The 13394-nt window shown below is 46.8% G+C and overlaps 1 protein-coding gene across 4 annotated transcripts in view; it reads left to right on the top strand.

Moving 5' to 3' along the window:
- The window catches only part of MGLL (monoglyceride lipase), an 84009-nt gene that overhangs the window by 39225 nt on the left and 31390 nt on the right, over positions 1-13394 (top strand). The window lies entirely within an intron of this gene.

Genomic DNA, 13394 nt, shown 5'->3' with positions numbered 1-13394 from the left:
TGTGTCTGGTCACATCGTACCCAGTGCAAAGGGGAACAATGGTCATTGTCAGTCTGACACCCCAGGCTTTGCTTGTGTTGCTATTGCCCCTCAGTTTCTAAAGCCCCTCTTCTATTCATCAGCGTGTATGCGTTCCTGTGACGCCCTGTTCTCTTTGCTCCGTGTGACTGCCTTGTTCCCTGTGAACGGGGCATCCTTTTGTGATTTCTTATGCATTTCCAGAGGATGGGCAAATTAGCAAACCAGCTTCACACAAGAGGAGCGCTGACAGGCAGGAGAGCAGCTTTGGTTCTTGCTGAAGGTACTTCCAACAGGCTTTTTTAGGAGGATTATTTTTATTCAGTCCCCACAGGAATGTGCAGCAGAAGCAAATCTGCCTTTTATTCCACAGAACCCAGGATAAAAGGCAGATAACAAAGGGCACTTGTAATTAAACTGTCATTGCCTTGTTAGGACCAGCTCCTGAGCACAGTGCAGAACTTGGTGGCATTGGTGTGTGGGGACAAGGTGGCTGTAGGAGCTGTGAATCTCAAAAGCAGTAAAATTTCATCCTGGTGCTGAGGCAGCAGGAGGTAAAATCAGTGCTGGTTCTCAGTGTGCCACCTGATGAGCTCCTGGAAGCAGTGCTGTGCAACACGGTCAATAGCAAAGGTACAAACAGGAGGAAAAAAGAAAAATGGTCTTGAGGTTGTGTTGGAAAACTCCAATGTGGGTCCTGTTTCTGCCACAGACTGAAGGTGAAGCAAACCTTGCTTCCCTCATGGAAATAGTTCATTCGCTTTTGATGGGATTACAAGTGTGCTGCCTTCGCACCATGACCTGATGGATCCCCAGGCTGGATGCTCAGCAGTTAGAGCCCTGCCTGTCCCTCCAGGTCTCTTTATCTTGAGCCCTGCTCTCCTCTCAGACCCTGGCACTTCAGTTTTCTTCAGCTCCTCGGACTGGGAGCACTCTGAAGCAGTTATTTGCTGATGGTGACACAAGAGCAGACAAACTCATCAACCTTATCAGGTTCCAGCTGCAGGAGCACGTCACTGCAGCAGCACAAGAACCGTGCAGGTCTAGTCAAAATAATGAAACCAGCTGCACACAGCTCCTTGCCTCAATCCCTTTGACACTCCTGAACGTTCCTTGGGAGCACACAGCAGCTCCTTTAGATCACCGTGAATGCATCTACAAGGGTTGGCTGGTAGAGTTGTCCTGGCGAGAAGAGGGCCATTTGCTAGATGCAACTGCCTGTATTTCCTTGCAAGTTCCCTTCAAGCTGCTGAGGCTTTGTGCTCTTCAGAGCCAGGGCAAGCATCTGATCTCTTTGTTCTTCTAGGGAAATTGCATTGTTCTAAGAGCTGTCCCTGCAGACGCATTTGGCTGAGCTGCCTTCCCTAGGTTCAGGCGTGCCATTGTCCTGATGTGCTTCCACTTGAATGGAAGCCATCGATATTTTGAACCTCCTATTGTCCCTTATCCAAGAGATGTGACACAACCCTGATAGCAAATGGCTGATTCTCCTAAGTATCCAAGGAGATAGTACTGCATCCTGCCCAGGAGAGTCCTTAAGATACTCTTAGGCAGGTCCTTTACCTCATCACACCCCAGTTATATCCTTAGCTGTACCCAAACATCCCTGCCCTCTACTTTTCCAGAACAGACATTCTGACGCTGTATCAGTTCTGTTAACCTATAGGAAGGAAATTAGCAGCACCAAGTAAAGGTTTCAGACATCATTAAAACTGTATCTCTCCTAGTTTTTTTTCTTGCAGGCCAATAGCACTTCACCTATGTTAACTGGAAGAAAAATACCAATCCCAAATACCAACCTTGGGCTAGTCCCAGCCATAAACATCTTCTAAAGCAACCAGGTCAGTGGGTGGTGGTGTCAGGTAGGCATTAGTGCTGACCAGCCTCACTGAGCAGGAGAGGGGATGGGTAATCACTTGGGGATGTGTTTGTTTCTCCTAGATGGGTGCAGTATGTTTGTGTTCAAAGGGATTCATTACTTTTGCAGTAGCAGCCATGTAGCTGTTTTCAATGTCCCAAGACTTTGAGTAACACCAAACTTCAGGAGTACTTCCACTGGAATGAAGGAGATTCCCCTTCTGCATTACAAGCACTTGCTCTCCAGCCAGGAGCTATCTTCATTCTGTTTCAACGATGGGAACCCCTGAATGCTGCCATAAAAAGGGATGGCAAAGGCATCTTGCTAGACCTAGAAAATTAGTGTCAGGAAACAGACTAAAGAAGTCAGTGAGGAGCAGAGAACAGGTAAAACACATGGTCGTGACAATCATTGGGCAGTGACTCAGTGAGCGGTGATTGACAGAATCAGACCCTTAACATCTCCATGCTTCTGTTTCCCCACCTAAAATTAGAATCATAGAACCATAGAATCGTTAGGGTTGGAAAGGACCTTAAGATCATCCAGTTCCAAGCCCCCTGACATGGGCAGGGACACCTCACACTAAACTATGTCACCCAAGGCTCTGTCCAACCTGGCCTTGAACACCACCAGGGATGGAGCATTCACAACCTCCCTGGGCAACCCATTCCAGTGCCTCACCACCCTAACAGGAAAGAACTTCCTCCTTATATCCAATCTAAACTTCCCCTGTTTAAGTTTGAACCCGTTACCCCTTGTCCTGTCACTCCAGTCCCCAATGAAGAGTCCCTCCCCAGCATCCCTATAGGCCCCCTTCAGATACTGGAAGGCTGCTATGAGGTCTCCACGCAGCCTTCTCTTCTCCAGGCTGAACAGCCCCAGTTTTCTCAGCCTGTCTTCATATGGTATAATTGGGTGTAACCAAATTGGGTGTAACGATCCAGGCAAGTGGTGTAAACTGGGTCTGGAGTCCCTAGATGAAAGCTGTCAGAAGAAGAGAGTTGTTCCCTGAGGTTTTGGTGGCTGAAGAGCGCTCGATATTTGAAACTGAAACCTAAACTGAAAGTGTAGCTGTTCTCTGCTGTTCAGCTACAAGCGAATGGGCTCAGCAGCAAGAATTGAATGGGCTCAGCAGCAATCTATTCAAGGAAAGAAAACACAGAGAGAGGGAAAAAGGAAACAGAATATTGACAGCTGGGCTAAAGCCAAACATTCAGCCGTAACAGTGCAGTAATCATTTGCTCCAGTGTTGTCTATAGATGGGGAAGGAGAAAACACACAAACTGCCATAGATTTGGTAGGCAAGGAGGAGCAGTGCTGTTTGCCAGCCATGTCCCTGACCGGTGATAAAAAGGGCTTGTTCCATATGCTTTCTTTCTGCCTTGTTCAAGCTTGAAGCTTGCGGAGCAAGGGAACAAAGCTTCAATCTTGGCCCTTTCCCTAGATCCAGCGGTGGCAGCAGGTTTGCTGGTTCCCCAGCTGGCAATGGGAGCTTCTTTTTATGATGCTCCAACACCATCTTTTTACCTTTATTTCTCAAACCCATCTCAGGGAGGTTTCAAATCTAGCTGTCAACTGCCAGGACTCCGCAGTGGCACAACTCGCTGGGCTCAATGAATGAGGAGTGATGGGGAAGCAGCAAGTAATTAAATTGCTGAAGAGATAACCTCCAGCTGACTGAACGGTTGGGCTTTTTCTTCATGTTTCTCAATTTTGTGGCAGAGCTCGTCTGCAGTATTTGGAGTATTAAAACCTGTATGCTGAGCAGCATTCATAATCTCCTTTTATTAAAAGGATATTGGAGCGATCAGCATTCAGTCATCCTCTGCCCCTCCACAAATGAGTTTAGCTGGGAAGCGCTGAGCATCTCGACGCAGTTGTCCTGAAGAGCACAGAGCATCTTCTCTGGTGTTATCGGCTGCCCACAGGGTCATGAGGACACAAAGCTGTTTAAAAGTGGACTGTTTCTTTCCAGGTTCCCTGTGGCCCCATGCGTGCAGCACAGGGCTGGAGCTCAGAACCCGTAGTAGTGTTTTGACTGTTGTTAAACCCCCGCTGAGTGCTGTAGGATCAGGTTTTGCCTCATACTGCGTGTCCATCCTTGCCTCTGACATGCTGTGTGGCCATGGGCCAGGCGTTTTACCTCTTCATGTGGCAGTGGCAGGAAGGGTTGATCCTTGTTTGCAACAGGGTAATGGATCAGAGGACCTCTTGAGCTCCACTCACTGCTGCACTCTGACTCTACAACAAGCCTACTTGCACCCTTGGTAAAGCATTCCGGGTTTGTGAATGAGGGGTGTTGTACAAAAGCCAGCTGTTGTAATTATTTATGCTGTTCATTTACTGGTCACGTTTCTCTGAGCTGGGGAATGGGGAAAAACATAAGCAGCTCTTTGTTCATCTTTCATTTCACTTTCAGTAAATGCTGATGTGTTAAATACTGCTCCTTCCCCTAAACCTTCCTCTAAACCTCAGTGCCCCATCCGTGGCAGCGGTCAAGGACAGATTGGATGGAGCTGGGAGCAACCTGCTCTAGTGGAAGGTGTCGCTGCCTGCGGCAGGGGGTTGGAACTGGGTGAGCTTTAAGGTCCCTTCCACCCCAGACCAGTCTGGGATCCTATGAAGCGCAGCCTCATTCCCACACATACGTGCACATCTCTCTTTTGAAGTGTCATTTAAAGGTTCTGACCGTCAAAGGTTTGTTTCCTGCTGTGCGTGCTCTATTGCTTTAGGAGCAATGGTTGGATCCCGCAGCACAGCTGAATGTAGCATCAAGGCTTGTTTAGGTTTTGCTAAGCCCAGGGCACTTTCCAGCATGCCCTTGTGCAAACCACCCTGATGCTCTGCTTGCACCAACCAAACCTCTGCTACCCCATGCACCCCCCAGCTCCCAGGCACGTGCAATGGTTCAATCCCCATCTGGGAGCTCTGTGTCCCTGATGCTGTGAGTGGCCCCGGTGTTGCTTTGATGAAGGTTGTCCCATTCCCGTCACAGGCTGTGAGAGATGCACCCCTCGCATGTGATCCAACAAATGGTGTCTTGTAAGCTGGCAGAAGAGAAACCTGGGAGGAAAGACAGAACCACTTCGCTGCTGCTGGCTCAGGCATCACCTCTGACTCTGCAATTGGAGGAGTCAGAGCCAGCCTGGCGGCGGAAGAGTTAATTACGGTGGTATTGAAAGTATTTGCTCTTGGTATTGCTGAGCCTCTTCTAATAGGGTCAGAAATAGGTGGTTCTCCTCAGCTCCTGGTGAAGTGCTCCACATAAAACCCAGCGTTCCTGCAGCAGAATAACAGCTTGTGGTTTAAATAAATGTTGTTATTTCTGCTCTGCTGTAGGTGTACATGTATGTTTTGGTTCAGTGACTGCCAGATACTGTAAATGAGTATTGATTTCCTCTTCTATTTTAAGCTTTTCTGCAGAAAAGGCATCCCACATGCCTTTAGCTTTCTTTGCCTCTACCTACAGTGATTGCAGCCAAGGATTTATCGAACTAAGTACTCTTTTATTTTATTGCTACTACTCATCCTTATTTTAATACTTGCAACCCAAGCTGGTTGGGTCCCCATTCACCTTTTGGAGTATAAAGCTATTCATCTAATCCTCTTTGAGAGCAAACCAACAAGACAGTGTTTAAAACTCATGGCAGTGAGTTTCTTATTCACATTAGCGTGGCAGCCCCCTCTGCCAGACGTGAAGCTGCCCCGGTGTTGGAAATGAAGGAACGCTTTAGGAAGCAAGCCTGCTGTAGTCGGAGTCTTTGTAGAGCTCAGTGTGGCCAAGAGATAACAGAAACCTGCCTTGGGCAGGTGTATGCTGAAGTCTCTATGTGTTGGTTAACTTCTAAATCATCTGTAGGTAAACCATTGCGCATCAGCCTCGGTTCAAAGCTGCTTTGCTTCAAAACATGAATAAACGTTTCAGCCTTTAAAGCACATGTGGCAGCCATCGCCGCTTAGCAGGATCCCTGTGTCTCACGTTTAACTGCTTACATTCAGCTTTCTCTCCCACCTCAGGTCCTCAGCAAACGTGGAATATTAAATTAATTGGAACATGCTCCAAGCCTTGGCAAACGCTTTGCCAGTGGCATTCCTGATTTCCCAGAGGAGGAGCTGCTGAGATTGATTTTGACAGAGCCAGTAAAGCCTCTCGCTGCAAAGACTCCTCTCATAGCTGGGCAGGGCTGAAGCGCAGCTCTGGGATGTGCCAAGATAGGATTATTCATTAGAAACTAATGTGCTTAATTTCAAAGCATGCTGAAATATACATAAAGTGCTTTATGATTAAGAAATCAATCCTTGCAGTTCTGCCTCTGAGTTCCTGGGGTAATTCCACCGTGGCTTTTGGAAAATCACAAAGAAAAAGATCAGCTGATGTTATCTGTGACATCTGAACTTCTCCTGAGTTCCTCGGTTTGTTAAGGATGGGCAATTAAGATCTCTGCCAGCACAGACAAAATTGGCTCAGGCTGGTAAAAGCGAGGAGGGGTAATTGAGTCAGTGCAGGAAGTAATCAAGGGCTCCACATGATGGGTTCCAAACAGTGCTACCAGGTCCAACTGAAGTCTTGCGTTTTGCTTTAAACCATTGCCATGCAATTGGGAATTGCACAGTCAGTCCTGCATTAAAAAGTAATAATCTCACACTATCCTGAGTTCAGAGACCAGGTAAGGTGTCTGCCCCATTCTTGCTCCTTACTTATTCACAGCTCTTTCCCCAGCTAGTGAAGGTTTGCCCACGTAAGGCAATAATGCCTGATCACAGTACTTTGGTTGCACGGCTGTTTTCTGGGCTGCAGGCACACACTGCTGGGTCATGTTGAGCTTCTCATCAACCAACACCCCCAATTGCTTTTTTGAGCATCCTTCCTCCACAGCTTAAAGCCAACCCTAAAAATGTTGGCTGTGATTTTCGATAGACTTGAATTTTGCAGCTGATGTTTTCTACTTCAATAATGCTTTTCACAGTCTTCTTGGAAAGAATGCTTTGTGCTTTCATCCTTGTAGCTCCCCTTGGGAGATGTGACCTCTGGTTTATGTCTTTTATAGCACTTGTACCGAGGAAGGGCTGAAGCAGAGCAGAGAACAGAACTGGGATGTCCATTTCCAGCCTTGCTTCCAGCCAGTTCTGCTGGGTTCCCCCCAAGGCATCCCTTCCGCAATCCTGTGTGTGCAGCGATGCCTGCACCTTGCCTCTTTGGAAACAGGAGTCACAATTCTTCTTTCAAGGATGCCTGTGCTCTGTAAAAGGGCAGCAGCAAGAGATAATCACAGCATCAACCCCTGAGCTGCTCATGTCTCCGGAGTGCTCGTCTGCGTTGTAGAGCAGCAGCTCTAGCAGTCAGTTCTGCCAAGGAAAATCTCATCTCTTATATCAAAGTGGAGGAGTGTCTCCCCAAGGCAGTCTGTGTAACCCTAGAATCCCCTCTCTTCAGTTTTAACCAAGAAAGAGGTGGGAAGATCCGGCCCATGAATTTTAAGCTACACACCATGCGTTTCACCTCTGATCTCAGCCTTGTGTTCCCTAAAATACTACTTCAAAGCTTCCTTGAAACAAAATACAGCTGCTCTCAAACGCTAGCCCTGCAGAGATTTGTCCAGAGCTATGCGGTTGCAAGGTTCCAATAATTCCTTCCCTCCCACCCCCACCTGAAGTTTCCTTCATCCCTTTTCCCTGTATTAGACCACTCATGAGTTATTCTCAGCGAGGGTTTGCTTTCCGAAGAGCCACAATAAATCAGCATAAGCTGTTTCTCCACAGTGGTTTGTGCTGGCTGTTGAACTTTTGGGTTTGAAATATATCTGTATTACCAGCTCTGTCCCTGCCCCATTGATTTATGGTGCCTTCACTTTCTGGTGTTGCTGAATAACTTCCCCGTGCTACTCCTCCTGAAGTCATGGCGGTTCTCAAGTGTCCTCCTAACTCTGTGCTGCTGGGGGAGTGTGATTTTGAGGTGTACGATGAGACCAGGCTTGCAGACACGTTGCAAGAGGGCTGCTTACAGAAGCAAGCACAGATTTTAAGGCTGAGCCCTAAGTCTTTATGGTGTTAGGCAGTAGGATGTTGCTTAAGCTGACAGTAGCCCTTTTTGAGACAGTAGCCCTTTTTGATGGGCTGCTATCGAGATCATGGACCAACATGGCCAAGTGATGGGCCAGTAGAGCAGAGGCTAAGAATGTATTTCTCCAAGGAACTGAGCAGGAGAGCAAGCAAAGCCTCCTTAAAACATGGCTTGGAATTGGGAGCAAAGTCAGAAGGACCTTCGGAAGAACATAACAGTTCCTGGAGACTGAAGGATGGCCAAAGGGACACACCTGGCCCACCATAAATCTTCCTGTCTAAGCAGAATCACCAGGCTGAATTCTTGGATCACTGCGTAGGTCAGGAGCATGCACAGCATGAGAACAATCGCTATAACTGTTTGTAACCCCTGCCCATGGCCAGGTTTTGTCAGGGTGGCTTTGGGTCACAAATCACCTCAGGAAGGAGAAAAAGTATGCAAAAGCTGACTCAAAAAGCAGATGCAAAGACATCCATCTTCCAATCTTCAGGTCTTACACCCAAAGCAAGAGGCTCAAGAGCCCTCCAGAGAAATGGTCACCAGTATTGAACAAAGCCATTAATTCTTCTTTATGTTCTTGGAAATGATTAGATGAAGAATTATTATTATTATTATTTATTATTGTTATTATTATTTATAAAAAGTGCAATCCTTAACCAAATACCAAAGGTAGAAAATGGGAATGACAGCTAAAGCTCAACGATGTTGCAAGCCGCTTACTACACAATCTTGTTATGTGAAAGATAAGTAATCAGCAGCAGTGAGGGCCCTAACCCAGCTGACACATGAATGCATACCTTTGATTGATTTTCCATTATAATATACTTGGAAAGCAAAATATACACACATGGCATGACACTTGTAAGAAGGTAAAAAGGGCTGTGAGCAGCTATCCAGTTGCTTGTCCAAAGATGCCCCCAGTTAAATGTTTCTGATAAGTAAAGGTTAATTGTTCACTGTGGGTCGAAGACTCGGGCTGATGCCAGCGTCAGCTCAAACAGCACACCAAAACGTGGTCCTTCCAATGAGGCACTCATTTTCCTGGCACCTCACTAACCCAGAGCTTTCCTGCTGGTTGCTTTAGGAATTTAGTGTCAAGTATTGAAATGTGCTCAAGTCAGATGTTCTTGGTTAGAGCTGATCTGGTTCTGGTAACAGCAGACATAACACCAAATGAAAAGCACAGTTGTCTTACATAGAATAACACGGTATTATCTTCAGTTGCAAGGGCTGCATTCAGGAAATCACTTCCATGTGTGATTAAATCAGTCCTTCCCCAGGACAGCATTTATAAATCCTTTTCTAACTTTCTTCTCATACCTTGTAAGTCCTACTCACTTTCATGAGTTGAAGAAAGTTCCCTGAGGTTAAGCAAGTACTTAAATATGGTTCTGAAGAGATGCTTTTGAATGGGGTAGAAAAGACTGCATTTTTTGTATATGCAGCCGTAGGAAGGTTGTCTGCAGTTCTTCAGTCTAGTCCCAGCTTTTGGGGTTATTTTCTGGCAATCAAAGACCATCTACTGGGTCCCACAGAAGTGCTTGATCCCCAGAGAGGACACAAGGAGATGTTGAAATCGTACCATCCCGCTCACAAACTTCCTCATTCAGTTCAGTTGCAACAAGACTTTTGTTGAAAATAAAGCAGGAACATGGGCTTTATGCCCAGCAGGACCCAAGTCCTGAGCTGTGTTTCTGGCCAGCTGGGTGAGCTTTAAGGTCCTTTCCAACACAAACCATTCTCATTCTATGACTCCATATACCATCACCTTCTAATGGGAGATAAGTAGACACAGCCAGAAGCTGACTTGAACAGTGAAGACAAATATTGCCGTCTTCTTGTAATAAATAGCATCATTGGTTTCCCAAGCTGAGCAGTGCCTGGAGGCAGAACCCTGTGGCAGGGAGGGAGGAGGAGGAGGTGGTGAAGGCTATGGGAAGGGCAGGATGTGTGAAAACTGCCTGTTGCTTCTGTAAACAGCAGTCCATAAACCGGTTTCCTCTAATAGCCTCAATTGCTGTTGCCCTAGTTAGGTAGGAGCAAGCACGTGGATGCTTACTCATGCTCAGCTCACACCTTGGCTTTGTGTTGTTGACCCCCGAGTGTGGGGAAGCCATGCTGCGGTATGGTGAAGTGCTTCCTTGAGCAGATGCCAGAGCAGTGCTGTATTGAGATGTTCAGTTCCACCAGCTAAAGCCAGCTGAAGCTTCCAAAGATGCATCATGTTTCCCGGCATGTGGTTGGAGAGACCGGAGTTAGTTTGGGTTCAGGCACAGGTCGATCTCCACCAGGAAGCTTTGAGGGCTCCGTGTGGTGTTTCCTACTGGACATGGACCAGTTTCCAAGGATTTCATGAGTGCAACTGCAAGAGCTGGAGGTGAAGAAGTTTCTCCCCAGGATCAATTTGCTGCATGGCCAATACCCAAACCTTGTTTAAACACTGAGGTTGCACACAGAGGCACTGCAGGCCTGCAGCATCCTAAAGCCTGAAGAGAGTCTGGCTTAATTTCACATGACTTCATTGAAAGCAGACTCTGATCCTCTGCTATCCCAGCCATTGCAGTAGGAAGGAGCAGGCTGCCATTGAGAGCAGAGCGGTGTCTGCAGAAGTGTTTCCGTACAGCGAAGAGCGGCTGTCAGTCATCTCATTGCTCCTTGTGCTTTCCTGCCAGCTTGCTAGTGAGAATCTGATGAGCCCTGTATTTGTTATACTCCCTTCAGGTATTGTTTGCCAAATCCAAACTTGCTCTGTAACTGCAAATGGAGATCAGGTGAAAGAACCGAATCCTTAAATTCTTGCTCAGATGCTACTCACACTCGTTTTGGTTTTCCAAGCTTTTGTGTTCAATGCATGGCCCCTGTGCTCAGACCGGAAAGCTGGAGCTGAAGAGCTGTGTAGATGTTTGTATTGAACAACAAAACGAGCTCCTTCTGTTGCAGCATAACAGCTTGGAGATTTTCCTCCTTGGTCCTGACTATCGATAGGGCAAAACTTCCAGAAGCATCTAAATCTTCTTGACAGCCTCTGACATGGGGCTCTTAAGGCACAAACAGTCCCAGCAATCTTTTTCAAGTGTTCTGCAGGCAAATAATAACCGAAGCCTCTCCCCTGTGGTGTCCAAAGGCTGAGTTCTGTGACACCTGCAGCTGTGCTAGAGGAGAGGAGACGTTAGGCGAACACCTTGCCCCTCTGAAGCGCTGAGGTTGTTTCTGTTCCCACTGGCTTCCCAGTGAGATGAGGGCTCTGAGCACCTAGCAGGATGCTGTCACGCAAAGTCGTGGTGCTGCAGCAGTGGAACGAAAGCAAAAGTAGGGCTTTGCTGTCAGAGGGCATGAAATAACAGCAAGGATTTCCTGGCAGAGATCTCTTTGCCAGCTTCCTTTCAGGTTTCATTCACTTGATGCATTTCAGTGCTTGCGTTTGAATAATGTTCCTCTGAGAAATGAAGGGCTGTATTCAGCCAGGCGGGCTGTGCCTTAATCTCTGTGCCTAGTCTGCAGACAAAAACGTGGGTCCTCTGAAGAGCAACTGAGGGCTTCAGTAAGACACTGAGCAGGGAAGCTGTCAAGAGCCAGGTAATAGGATCTATGCACAGAGAGGCTTCGCCTGGCTGGGTCTGTTGGATATCAATGTGATGGGTGCACAGGAGCTTTCTCTCACGTTGCTGTAGTTTCTGCCTTAGTTTAACAGCCTGGCTGCTGTGCTTCTCAGTGTCTGGCACATCTAGCACTGGGGGCCTGTGATGTCTCTTTAGGTGACCCAGGACCAGGGCTGAGGTACAAGGTCACTTCATGTAGGTGGAGGCAGAATGGATGGTGCCTCTGGTTTTCAGGGGTGTCTATAGGATAAAGGCTCACCCTTCCAGCACTGGCTGTGGTGTCTCTGCAGGGTTACCTGCATCTGGGAGAGCTGGGACACGTAAAGCCATGATGCTTCTGCTGCAAAAAGTTCATATTCTCCACTGTGGAAGGAGCAGCATCTCCATTTCTTCTGTATTTGGAGCTATAAGAATAGATGCTGCAGCCTGTCTGGCAAAGTGCATTGATAACTTGACAAATCTATTGACCAGGGAATGGCACAGGAAGAACAGACTCCTCCACACTGACTTTTTGGAACCATCACTGATAGTACAGAGCGTTTGTAAGGCACAGCAAGTTCCATGTGCTACATGACCTAACCTCACCCTCGCTAATTAGTATTAGACAGATACCAGAGCATCTTTGCAGGGCTGCTGTTGCGTTTGCAGCATGCTCTGCAAAATCCTTCTGGTTCTGAGGGATACTCTTTCAACTTGTCTAGTGTGAGCAAATACTTTGAAGCAGGCACTAATCAAAGACTTAGAGCAGGACTTTCTTCATCATCCAACACCTTCTTTAAGTTTAAATATACTGAGATGAAAGTGGTTTATTGCAGTGAATACACCGTCTAAGAAGTCTTATCAAAACCTCAGTCACAATAAAGTTGAGGAATTCACTAGCTGTAAACTGCTGCCATTAATGTTGTCAGTTCATTTAGTATTTCATTGTTAATGTACTGAAAACGTCCAACTTGGAGCCTTCGAACTGTTTTGTGGTTGCTGATGTTGCAGCGACAGATGGTACTTTAAAGCCAATAAGTCAAGTTTTTGCTGCTAAAGCTGGATTGTAAATAGTCACCTATGGAATTCAACAAACTTCTGTAACTTCAGTGCTGCTTCTGCTGGTCTAATCCTGTACAAACAGTGCCCAGGAAAAACACTGGGAGAGTTCCTTCAACTTCAGTCATTCACACTTGATGCCATTCCAGTAAAAGTAAAGTATCGTTGGTAAAGCTGAATCTTTGCAGATTCAAAGGTAAGTATTTGTGTGTTTATCAAAAGGAGGTGACTATGAGCCTGTTTGTATGATCCCTGTGTGTAGTCATATGGTGGCTGTGCAAGAGTTGCTTTTAATCATCAAAGGGAATAAACTGCTTTAGGGCAGGAACTGGAATGGTAAAATCACCACAATTGGGGTGAGAAGATAAAACTCCAAACTCCAACCAAAGTTCTCTCTGCTTTAGTTGAAATTCTGTCTTTTAGAGCGCCTTGTAGCATCAGATACCATTGCAGGTTATAAAGTTAAGGGCAGTATTTGTATTTGAAACCACAGGGAAATACCTGTCCCCAAAGAAATCAATGGCCACGCTTGCACTGTAGGAGCACTGTAGACACCTGAGGACTGGGATGGAGTTATCCAGCTCAAGGATTGATGCTGATGCCCATGTGCATCTTCAGTGTGCAGCAGACCATGGTGGCAGACTAATGGGAAAGAGCCTGACTGTCCCATGAGGAGCTGACTTCCATGTGGTCTGTCCTGCTACCACCTGGTGAGGAGCAGGTCGATGGTAGATCAGGATGTCAATCATTTCCCCCTCTGTTCAAACCCCCCTCAGCCATTATATACTTGCCTTGTGTTTGCTGATGTCTGAATGCTGTT

The sequence above is a fragment of the Pezoporus wallicus genome, unplaced genomic scaffold, assembly GCF_028554395.1.
Source record: "Pezoporus wallicus isolate ANWC-B61680 ecotype Strahan unplaced genomic scaffold, APGP_CSIRO_Pwel_v1 contig_8542, whole genome shotgun sequence".
NCBI lineage: Eukaryota > Metazoa > Chordata > Aves > Psittaciformes > Psittacidae > Pezoporus > Pezoporus wallicus.
The sequence above is the reverse complement of the archived record's forward strand: the minus strand, read 5'-3'. Positions and strand labels throughout refer to the sequence as shown.